The sequence below is a fragment of the Schistocerca americana genome, chromosome 11 (assembly GCF_021461395.2).
Source record: "Schistocerca americana isolate TAMUIC-IGC-003095 chromosome 11, iqSchAmer2.1, whole genome shotgun sequence".
Taxonomy (NCBI): Eukaryota; Metazoa; Arthropoda; class Insecta; order Orthoptera; family Acrididae; genus Schistocerca; species Schistocerca americana.
In genome coordinates this window covers 107,819,804-107,831,448 of record NC_060129.1, presented here as the reverse complement: position 1 = coordinate 107,831,448, position 11,645 = coordinate 107,819,804, and positions in this window count along the sequence as shown.

Here is an 11,645-nt window from a genome sequence, read left to right as displayed (position 1 = left end):
GTGCATTCCGACGGACTTGAAAATTCCAGCAGGACAATGTGACGCCCCTCGCGACCAGTATTGTTACAGAGCGGCTCCAGGAACACTCTTATGAGTTCAAAATCTTCCGCTGGCCACCAAACTCTTCAGACATGAACATTACGGAGCATATGTGGGATGCCGTGCAACGTGCTGATCGGAAGAGACCTCCGTCCCGTAGTGCACTTACGGATTTACGGACAGCCCTGCAGGGTTCACGGTGTCAGTCCCCTGCAGCACTGCTTCAGATACTAGTCGAGTCGATGCCACGCCGTGTTGCGGCGCTTGTGCTTGCTTGCTGGGGCCCCACACGATATTTGGCAGGCGTACCATTTCTTTGGCTTTTCAGTGTAAAAGACATCAAAAAAGCGTTCATTCTTAACAGGTGTTATGTGTGGGTTTCATGGAGAAAACATTAGCGATAATCTGCTTCGCGCCGCCCGGTTGCTCTTTCTCTGTACGAACGTTCTGCCCCTTCAGACTGCCGATGCCGCCTGAGAATGCTCGTATTGTCGGCGTAAGGAGGCGCTTAACTGAATCGTTGATGATACCTTCTCAGTACTGTCATGACAGACAGATAACTGATAAATTATAACACGCAGAATGCCGTTCGCCATTTTCGCTTATGACACGGAAATTTACATTTGGCTATCACTGCGCATGCACCGAATTCCGATTCCTTGACCCTGCAAAAAGATCGCAATCTTCAAATACCTTCTACAATTTCTTTCGTTCTGACTGATCTACACGGGTAATTTGCAGGCTTTCCCAAAAATACTTCAAGATATCGTCTCGCCTGAAAAACAGATTAGACAAAGTCCATAGATCTGTAGGCTTGAAACTGAGGTGTCGGTTTCCTCTAAAAAACTCAGTCCTAATAAACGTAGTCCTTCAAAGGAAGCTTGAGTCTAATGTCAAACAGGCACCCCATACGTTCAATTATAGGTGACGCTGACTTCGAACTACCCTCGATACGTTGGAAAAAAATATATGTTTACAGTCGGTGGCATGCAAGAAACTTACTTCGAAATACCACTGAATGCTTTCTTAGAAAACTATTTCGAACTGTTAGTTCAGGAGCGCACTCGAAGTGTTAATGGTTGCGAAACTATGTTTTAACTCTTAGCAACAAATAATAGTGAGCAAATAGAGAGCACAATGGCGGATACACATATTAGTGACTACAAGGTTGTTGTAGCGAGACTGAATACCGTAACACCTAAACCCACCAAACGTATGCCATGTTATCAGAAGTATCCGGACACTTGGCTGACAATGACTTACAAGTTCGTGGTAATGCTGGACTTCACCCTTAGCCTTGATGACAGCTTCCACTCTCGCAGGCGTACGTTCAGTCAGGTGCTGAAAGGTTTCTTGGGGAGTGGCAGCCCATTCTTCACGGAGTGCTGCATTAAGGAAATGTATCGATGTCAGTCGGTGAGGCTGGGCACGAAGTCGGTGTTCCAAAACATCCCAAAGGTATTCTGTAGGATTCAGGGCATGACTCTGTGCTGCCCAGTCCATTACAAGGATGCAATTGTCGTGTAGCCACTACGTCACAGGCTGTGCATTATGAACAGGTGCTCGATCGTGTTTTAAGCATAAATCGCCATCCCCGAATTGCTCTTCAACAGTGGAAAGCACGAAGATGCTTAAAGCCAGCCCGAGTGCCGGAGCGGTTCTAGGCGCTAGAGTCTGGAACCGCGCGACGGCTACGGTCGCAGGTTCAAATCCTGCCTCGGGCGTGGATGTGTGTGATGTCGTTAGCTTAGTTAGGTTTAAGTAGTTCTAAGTTCTAGGGGACTGATGACCTCAGAAGTTAAGTCCCATAGTGCTCAGAGCCATTTGAACCATTTTTGAAGATGGTTAAAACATCAGTGTTGGCCTGTGCTGTGACAGTGCCACGCAAAACAACGAGTGCAAACCCCCTTCATGAATAACACGACCAGACAATAACATCGCCGCCTCCGAATTTTACTGTTGGCACCGGGCGTTCGCCATACCCACACCCCGCCATCGGATCGCCACATTGTGTACCGTGATTCGTCACTCCATACAACGTTTTCCCACTGCTCAACCGTCCATTGTTTACGCTCCTTACACCAAGCCACGCGTCGTTTGGTATTTACCGGCGTGATGTGTGTCTTATGAGCTGCCGCCCGACCATGAAATCCAAGTTTTCGTGCCTCCTGTCTTACTGTCATAGTACTTGCAGTGGATCCTGATGCAGTTTGGAATTCTTGTGTGATGGTTGGATAGATGTCTGCCCATTACACGTTACGACGCCCTTCAACTGCGGGCGGTCTCCGTCAGTCAACAGACGAGGTCGGCCTGTACGCTTGTGTGCTGTGCGTGCCCCTTCACGTTTGCACTTTACTGTCGCATCGGAAACAGTGGACCCAGGGACGTTTAGGAGTGTGGAAATGTCGCGGACAGACGTATGACACAAGTGACACCCAATCACCTGACCACGTTCGAAGTCGGTGAGTTCCGCAGAGCGCCCCATTCTGCTCTCTCACGATGTGTAATGACTACTGAGGTCGCTGGTATGGAGTACCTGGCAGTAGGTGGCAGCGCAATGCATCAAATATGAAACACGTATGTTTTTAGGGATGTCCGGATACTTTTGAGCACATAGTGTACATGCAAAATACATCTACTTTAACAAGCAGATAAAAGTCCGCTTCACGCAGTCTTCACTCTTTTCGATCTCAATATGTAAATACAGACAAGACGGGGTTTGAATGCTAGGAAATGGTATCGACCACCGTTGAGAGATACGTATCAAACAGTTTCCCCATGATACATAAAACAGATCAGAACGGTGTTGCTGAAGCATCAGAAAAAAAGCACGCAAATTTTGAAAAGAACGGAAGAACACCTAGATCGTCAAAGTTTTACAAAAGCTCGAAATTTAGCGGACATGTCCTGAATAGTTTTCTCAAAATCTGAAAGAAAACAGAGAAATTCCGGTCATATGTAAAGTACAGCAGCAGCAAGACACAATCAAAACCTTCACTGTGCGTTAACAATGGTGATGTTAGTGATGACAGTGCCAGTAAATAAGAGTTACTAAACATCGTTTCTCGACATTCGTTCACCGAAGAAGTCGAGGTAAATATACCAGAATTCGAATAAAGAACAACTGTCAACATGAGTAACTTAGAAGTAGTTGTCCTCGCTGTAGCGAAGCAGCTCAAATCTATTAATAAAGGGAACTCTTCCAGTCCCGACTGTATAGCAGTCAGGTTCCTTCCAGGCTACGCTGATGCAACAGCTCCGTACTTAGAAGTCGCATACAACCGCCCCCTCCACGGAAGACCCCTACCTGAAGACTGGGAAGTTGCACGAGTCACACCAGTACTAAGAACGGAAACAGGAGTAATCCTGTGCATTGTAGATCCATATTAGTAACGACGATTTGCAGTATGATTTTGAAGATGCACTGTGTTCGAACATTATGAATCACCTGGAAGAAGGCGTTTTATCGAGAGATAACTAACACATATTCACTAAATATCGTTCTTGTGAAGAAACAACACGCTCTTTATCCTCACGAAGTAATAACTGATATCGAAAGGGGATGTCAAATTGATTTAATATTTTTATATTTTCAGAAGGCTTTTGACACTGTTCCTCACAGGCAGAATATTATCAAATTACGTGTGTATGGATTATCGTCTCAGTTGTGCGAGTGGATTCGTGTTTTCATGTCGGAAAGGTCATAGTTCGTAGTAATCGACGGAAACTCATCGAGTAATTCCCAAGGAATATTTATGGGACTTCTGCTGTTCCTGATCTACATGAATCATTTAGGAGACAATCTGAACAGTCCACAAAGATTTTTTTCATCAGCATCTACATCTACACGGGTAAATCACATTTAAGTACTTGGCAGAAGGTTCATCGAACCACTTTCACAATAATTGTGTATTATTCCAATCTCGTACAGCTCGGAGGAAACGAACACCTGTATCTTTCAGTGCGAATTTTAATTTCCGTTATTTTCTTATGGTTATCGTAGGTCAGCGTAAGCAAAATATTTTCACATTCGGAGGAGAAAGTTGCTGATTGAAATCTCGTGAGAAGATTCCGTAGCAACGAAAAACGCCTTTGTTTTAATGATGTCCAGCCCAAATCCCGTATCATTTCAGTGACACTCTCTCCCATATTTCGCGATTATACAAAACGTGCTGCCCTTCTTTGAACTTTTTCGATGTACTCTGTCAATCCTATCTGGTAAGGATCCCACACCGTGCAGCAGTATCCTGAAAGACGACGGACAAGCGTAGTGTAGGCAGTCTTTTGAGTAGACCCGTTACATGTTCTAAGTTTGTTGCCAATGAAACGCAGTCTTCGGTTAGCCTTCCTCACAACATTTTCTGTGTGTTGCTTCAAATTTAAATTGTTGGTTATTGTGATTCCTAGTTATGTAGTGGAAGTTAACGGTGCTTAGATTTGACTGATTCATCGTGTAACCGAAGTTTAACGAATTCTTTATAGCACTCAAGTGGATGATCTCACACTTTTCATTATTTAGCGACAATTACCAATTTTCGCACTATACCGATATTTTTTCTAAATCGTTTTACAATTCGTTTTGATCTTCTGATGACCTTATTAGTCGATAAACATCATCTGCAAGCAACCAAGGGCGGCTGCTCAGATTGTCTGCCAAATAGTTTACGTAGATGAGGAACAGCAAAGGGCCGATAACACTAACTTGGGGGACGCTAGAAATCACTTGTATTTTTCTAGATGACTTTCCGTCAGTCACTACGAATTGCGACCTCTCTGACAGGAAATTACGAATCCAGTCGCATAACTGAAACGATATTCCGTGAGCACGCTATTTCACTACAAGCCACTTGCTGCTGATGCTGTGATTTACGATTGTCGTAAAGTCATAAGATGATAAAAAACAATTTCAAAATGATTTAGGCAGGATCTCTGTATGATTTGAAAAGTGGCAACTGACTCTAAATAATGGAAAGTGTGAAATCATTAACATGAGTAGTAAAATATGTCAGCGAAATTTCAGTAACACGATAAATTAAAGAAATCTAATTGAGTTAAACAATTAGAGATTAGGATTACGAGTAAATTAAATTGGAAATGTCACATAGGTAATGTGTGTGGGAAGGCTAACAAAAGACGTCGATTTATTGGCAGAAGATTATAAAACTGCAACAGGTCTACTAGAGAAACAGGCTACACTACACTTGTCCGCCCTGTTCCGGAATATTGCTGTATTGAGTGGGATTCTTACCAGGTAGGATTGACGGACATCGTAAATGTCCAAAGAAGGGCACTCGTTCTGTATTACCACGAAATAGAGGAGAGTTTGCCACAGATATAATACAGGAATTGGAGTGGCTGTCATGAAAACAAAGACGTTTCACGTTAAAGCAGGTTCTTCTCATGAAACTTCAATCACCAGCTTTCTCCTCAGAGTGTGGGAATATCTTTTTTGGCGCCCACCTACACAGAGAAAAAGAAGAATAGAAATCAGGGTTCGTATGAAAAGATTTAAATGTTCATTTCTCCTGCAGGCTGTTCGAGAGTGGAGCACTAGCCACGTAACTTGAAGGTACAATGTAGTTCGATGAACTGCTTAAATGTGAGCTTTAGAGTGATCATACAGATGTAGACGTATGATGTACTCTTTCGCTGGTGGGCTGTGAACGTTTGACAGCACTACGTGTAAGTCAAACAGCCTGTTTGCAGATAATAACTGTGTACTGCGTAACGTCGAGTGGGTCGACACTGTACGAAGATGTACTCACCGAGGTCTTGGCAGTACGTCTCCCACATCAGTCCATCGCCGTAACTCATTTCGTCGGTGACGCTGGCGACGTGGTTACAGACACAGTCGAGCACCGAGGTGTTATTTGCTGCCAGCAAAACCAGCAGCGACGTAGCTACGCCCGCTGCGTCCATTGTCAGCTACTCACGCAGAGGTGGGAACGAACACACGCGGTGCGTACCGCAGGGAGCACTGACTGAGTGTGCGCTACGTGCAGCGGAAGTGTTTCCGCAGGAAGGTTAAACCGCAGGAAGCGTGACGTCTCCCACCCGTGACTCGCTCACTTTTCCCTTTACTCTACCAGTCATCAACTGCGGACACGCATTCGTCACAAAAGAGTATTTGTTTCACAAATACGCCTGCAACGTGGACTTAGGGCGACATCGTGTTACACTAAGAGACTTGTAGCAGATGTCCAGGCGTACTGGTTTACTATTCCGACACAAAAATCTCATTACGTGCCAGTCTTTAATAATGAATTGGGAACTGATGCACATTCAAGTGCCAAAGAAACTGGTACACCTGCCTAACACCATGTAAGGCACCAGCGAACACGCAGAAGTGCCACATGCACTCGACTAATGTCTGAAGAAGTGCTGGAAGGAATGAACACCATAAATCCGCAAGAGGGAGTGGAGATATCTTCTGGGTAGCACGTTGCAGCACATACCAGATGTGGTCAGTGATGTTCATGTCTGGGGAGTTTGGTGGCCAGCGGAGGTGTTTAAACCCATAAATGTGTTCCCGAAGCCACTCTGTAGTAATTCTCGACGTGTGGGACGTCGCATTGTCCTGCTGGAATTGCCCGAGTCCGTCGGAATGGAAAATGGACATGAATGGATGCAGGTCATCAGGCAAGGTGCTTACGTACGTGTCACCTGTCAGTGCCGCATATAGACGTATCAGAGGTCCCATATCACTCCAAGTACACATGCCCCACATCCTTACAGAGCCTCCAGCAGCTTGAACCCTCGCTACTGAGATGCAGGGATTCATGAGGTTGTCTCCATACCTGTACACATCCATCCGTCGCTAGAACTTGAAAGGACACTCGTCCGAGCAGGTAACATGTTTCCAGACATCAAAAGTCCAACGTCGGTGTTGACGGACCCTGACGAGGCGTAAAGCTTTGTGTTGTGCCGTCATCAAGGGCAGACGAGTGGGCCTTCGGTTCCAAAAGACCATATCGATCATGATTTGTTGAATGGTTCGCACGCCGATACTTGTTGATGGTGCAGCATTGAAATCTTCAGCAATTTGCATAAGTGCTGTACTTCTGTCACGTTAAACTATTCTCTTCAGCCGTCGTTGGTACCGTTCTTGCAGGATGTTTTTCCGGCAGCAGCGATGTCAGAGATTTGATCTTTAACCCGATTCCTGATATTCACGGCACACTCGCGATATGATCGTACGGGGAAAACTCCCCACTTCATATCTACCTTGGAGATGCTGTTTCCCATCGCTCGTGCGCCGACTATAGCACCACGTACAATCTCACTTAAATGTTGATAACCTGCCACTGTAGCTGCAATAACCAATTTAATGATTGCGCCAGACACTTGTTGACTTATATAGGCGCTGCCGACCGCAGCTCCTTGTTCTGCTTATTTACATATCTCTGTATTTGAATATGCATGCCCATAACAGTTTCTTTGGCGCTGCATTGTAGATCTACAAAGGGCGTTCAAAAAGTTTTGCACAGTGGTCGCTAATTTTTTTATTTTTTGCAGGAGGAAAGTTAAATTTTCTGTGAACATACTTGGAACATTCAGCTATAAGTGTATAAAAGTATTTCCTTTCATTTACAGGTGAGCCATAATGGACCGTGAAGTAGATGTCAGGTGGCGACTATGGTCGATGATGGAGTTCCCCTTTCAAAACAGGCGATGACTCTGCCACATTTTTCACAGGAAGTTTCTCCCTGTTAATGGGGAGGACACTGTGAATCGCAGCAGTATCCAGCGGTGGTTGCAGAGGTTTAAAGAAGTTTATTTCTCTCTACTGGACAATCCACGGTGCGGTAGACCATCGACGGCAGTGAGTGACGTGAATAAGGAAACCATTGATCAAATCATCCAAAATGACAGATGTTTGACGACACGACAGATTGCTGGAATGACTCGTTTGTCATTGGGTAGTGTGGTATCACTGGTACAGTCACTAGGGTACAGAAAAGTCTCTGCACGTTGGGTGCCTAGATTACTGACAAGCGAAATGAAAACGATGAGAAAGAATGTGTGCTAGGGTCTCATGAAGACCTTTACTGAAGAGTGGAAACAGTGTCTTGACGGCGTCATTACACAGGATGAAACATGGCTGTTTTTGTCCGAACCTGAGAGCAAAGTCCAATCCATGGAGCGGCGCCATCCGGGTTCCCCTCGGGAGAAGAAAAAAAAACTTTCACGAACAGCAGGGTGAAAGGTGATGACCTCGTTCTTCTGGGATCAGTGTGGTGTCGTTTTCATTGACTTTTTGGAACCTAGCTCCACAGTTAATCGGGACCATTACTGTTTGTCAATGGACAAGTTGCGACGTGCCGTCAAGACCCACAGACCACAGCTTCAGCGTCAGTTCTTCAGACTACACCGTGACAATGCCAAACCCCATACATTTCTTATGCCTCAGAAAAAAATCAGCACAATGGGTTGGAAAATTGTTCCTCATCCTCCCTACAGTGCGGACTTGGCTCCATCTGATTTTTACCTCTTTGATCCTCAGAAGGCCCACCTGCGGGGTAAAACATTTGATAGTGAGACTTATTTCCTGTGTCACGCGATGGTGTAAAAGTCAATCCCCAGAATTTTACCAAAGTGCATAGAAAGAACGTTGGGCCAGATGCGTCACAGCTGATGGAGGCTACATAGTGTAGGCTCAATGTAGAGCTAAATGTTCCAAGTATGTTTACAAAAAATTTCATTCTCCTCCTTCAAAAAATAAAAAAATTAGAGACGACTGTGCAAAACTTTTTGAACGCCCTTTGTGCATTAAATATATTCGAAATTGCGAATATGGACAACCATAAGCTGTGGAGTGGAATGACGACAGTGAAAATTTGTGCCGGATCGGGACTCGAACCCGGACGTCCCACTCGTCGCGAGTGGCCGCCTTACGATTAGGCTATCCGAGCAGGACCCGCGGCCAGCCGCAAACACCTGTTTGTTGTCAACCATGTGTCTGCAAGCTGTACTCTTACCTCCATTATGTGTATTCCAACACAGGGGAGACATTTCTCTAGGAAGTCGCCTGCCTACAGTCGGAGGATGAATACGCCATTGCAGTGCCTGCGTTACTCCGAATTACGATGCAGGCACGTCGAAACGAGCTTCACGTCGTAATTCGGAATAACACAGGCTCTGCAATATCGTATCGTTATATAAACCCGTCGATAACTGCGTTTGTAACAAAAATAAATTTGTTGAACAAAATGATTGTCGATGGATACGTTATGCAGGAAATACGCTAATGAGCGAACACATGACCACCACGGCAGTCCGGGAAGTTGAATGCCGCCAGGTACCGCTTAGTGTGTGTATATATTGTAGTAAGTGCGAGGTATCGAGATGACTACTATTCACGAGAAAACTGCGCTACTAAGATATTAGTTGAAAAGACAAAGGCACCACATCAGCAGGGGGGGGGAGTAGGTAGTGGCTGTGAGGGGAGGGGCGGCGAGGGGGGTACGCCAGGGAGGGATTCCTTCGAAACAGAGAAAGCTGCACCCCTATAGTCGGATCTGAAAATCGCAGCACCAAGGAGCAGTTGTGCAACATAAACGTAAGTTGGGAGGCGTCTTTCTGCTTCAGAATGATGATGTCTATCCAGATTTAAGAGCAGTGCCAGTCGCACAAGAGTGTGGCTAGCAGCGCCACTATGGGGATGCAAATCAGGTTTCCTTTAAATACTTTCTGCAACGTTCGTGAGCGTTAATTACCTTTGAAACTGTCCGCCCCCGGTAGCTGAGTGGTCAGTGCGACAGAATGTCAATCCTACAGGCCCGGGTTCGATTCCCGGCTGGGTCGGACATTTTCTCCGCTCAGGGACTGGGTGCTGTCTTGTCCTAATTATCATCATTTCATCCGCATCGACGCGCAAGTCGCGAAAGTGGCGTCAAATCGCAAGACTTGCACCTGGCGAACAGTCTACCCGACGGGAGGCCCTAGTCACATGACATTTCATTTATCTTTGAAATTGGACTTTGCCATTTGATGTTTGTCACTGGGGCTGAAAGAGGTTGTGTATCATGGCTACAAGAAGGTCCATGTTCCTTTTGCAACATTACAGAAAAACTTGCCCCGAATGTTGCCACTGTACATCATTGTTGGCAGAAACGGTCACGACAATGTACTGCGGAGCCAATGAGATTGGACTCCAAACGGCCACGTGGAACTACAGAGAGGGAAAACAATTGTGTTTGGCGTATGGCTCTGGCGTACCGTACTGCATCTGCAGCGGCAGCGTAGGTGGAAGTTGGCACCACAATGACACAATGAACTGTTAGAAAGTGGTTACTTCAAGAACAGGTCCGAGGTGGATGCCTTGTAGCGTGCATTCTACTACCCACAGACCAGCGACGTTTGAGACTTTAGTGGTGTCAAGCGAGAACTCAGTGGAGCGCAGCAGGGTGGAGGTGTCTTGTGTTTTCTGGTGGAGGCTGGTTCCACCTCGGTGCCAGTGATGGCCGGGAGTTGACTAGGATCAGGCGACTTGAGTGCCTGCAGCCGACCTGCCTGCCTGCTAGACACGCGGGACCCACACCCGGGGTTACGGTCTGCAGTGTGGCTTCGTGTGACTGCAGGGTCACTCTCGTGGTTACTCCATACAGCCTGACTGCTAAGTTGTACGCCAGTCTGGCGATTCGACCTGTTGTGCCCAGAAGCGACCTCAGAGTTCTGCTTTGCTGCCGTGAGGCGATATGCGAATGAACTGTTTACTGAACTCTGCATTCCGTTATAAATTCCCCAACGTTATTCTTATGCACTTAATGATACCAAGGTAATGCTGTTCCTTATCTATATAAACGATTTCGGAGACAAACGATGAATCGTCTGAGGTTGTTTGTAGATGGGCTCTGAGCACTATGGGACTTAACTTCAGAGGTCATCAGTCCCCTAGAACTACTTAAACTTAACTAACCTAAGGACATCACACACATCCATGCCGGAGGCAGGATTCGAACCTGCGACCGTAGCGCTCGTGCGCTTCCAGACTGAAGCGCCTAGAACCGCTCTGCCACTCCGGCCAGCTTGTTTGTAAATGATGCTGTCATTTACCATCTAGTAAAGTCATTAGAATATCAAAACCAATTTGCAATACGATTAGAAAAGATATCTGTATGTTGCGAAAATTGGCAGTTGACCATAAATAATGAAAAGTGTGAGGTTCTCCATATGAGTGCTAAACGGAATCGGTGAAACTTCGGTTAGACGATAAATCAGTCAAATTTAAAGGCTGTAAATTCAACTAAACACCTAAGAATCACAATTAAGAACAACATTAATTGGAAATCATACATAGGAAATGTTGTGGGTAGGTGAACCAAAGACTGCGTTTTATTGGCTGAAGATGCCACAGATCTACTAGAGAGACTGCCTACACCACGCTTGTCCGTCCTCTTCTGGAGCGCTGCTGTACGATGTGGGATCCCTACCAGACAGAATAAACGGACTACATCGAGAGTGTTCAAAGAAGAGCAGCACATTTTGCATTATCGAGAAACAGGGGAGACAGTGTCACTGACACGATACAGGATTTGGGGCGGACATAATTAAAACATAGGCGTTTTTCGTTGCGGCAGAAACTTATCACGAAATTTCGATCACCA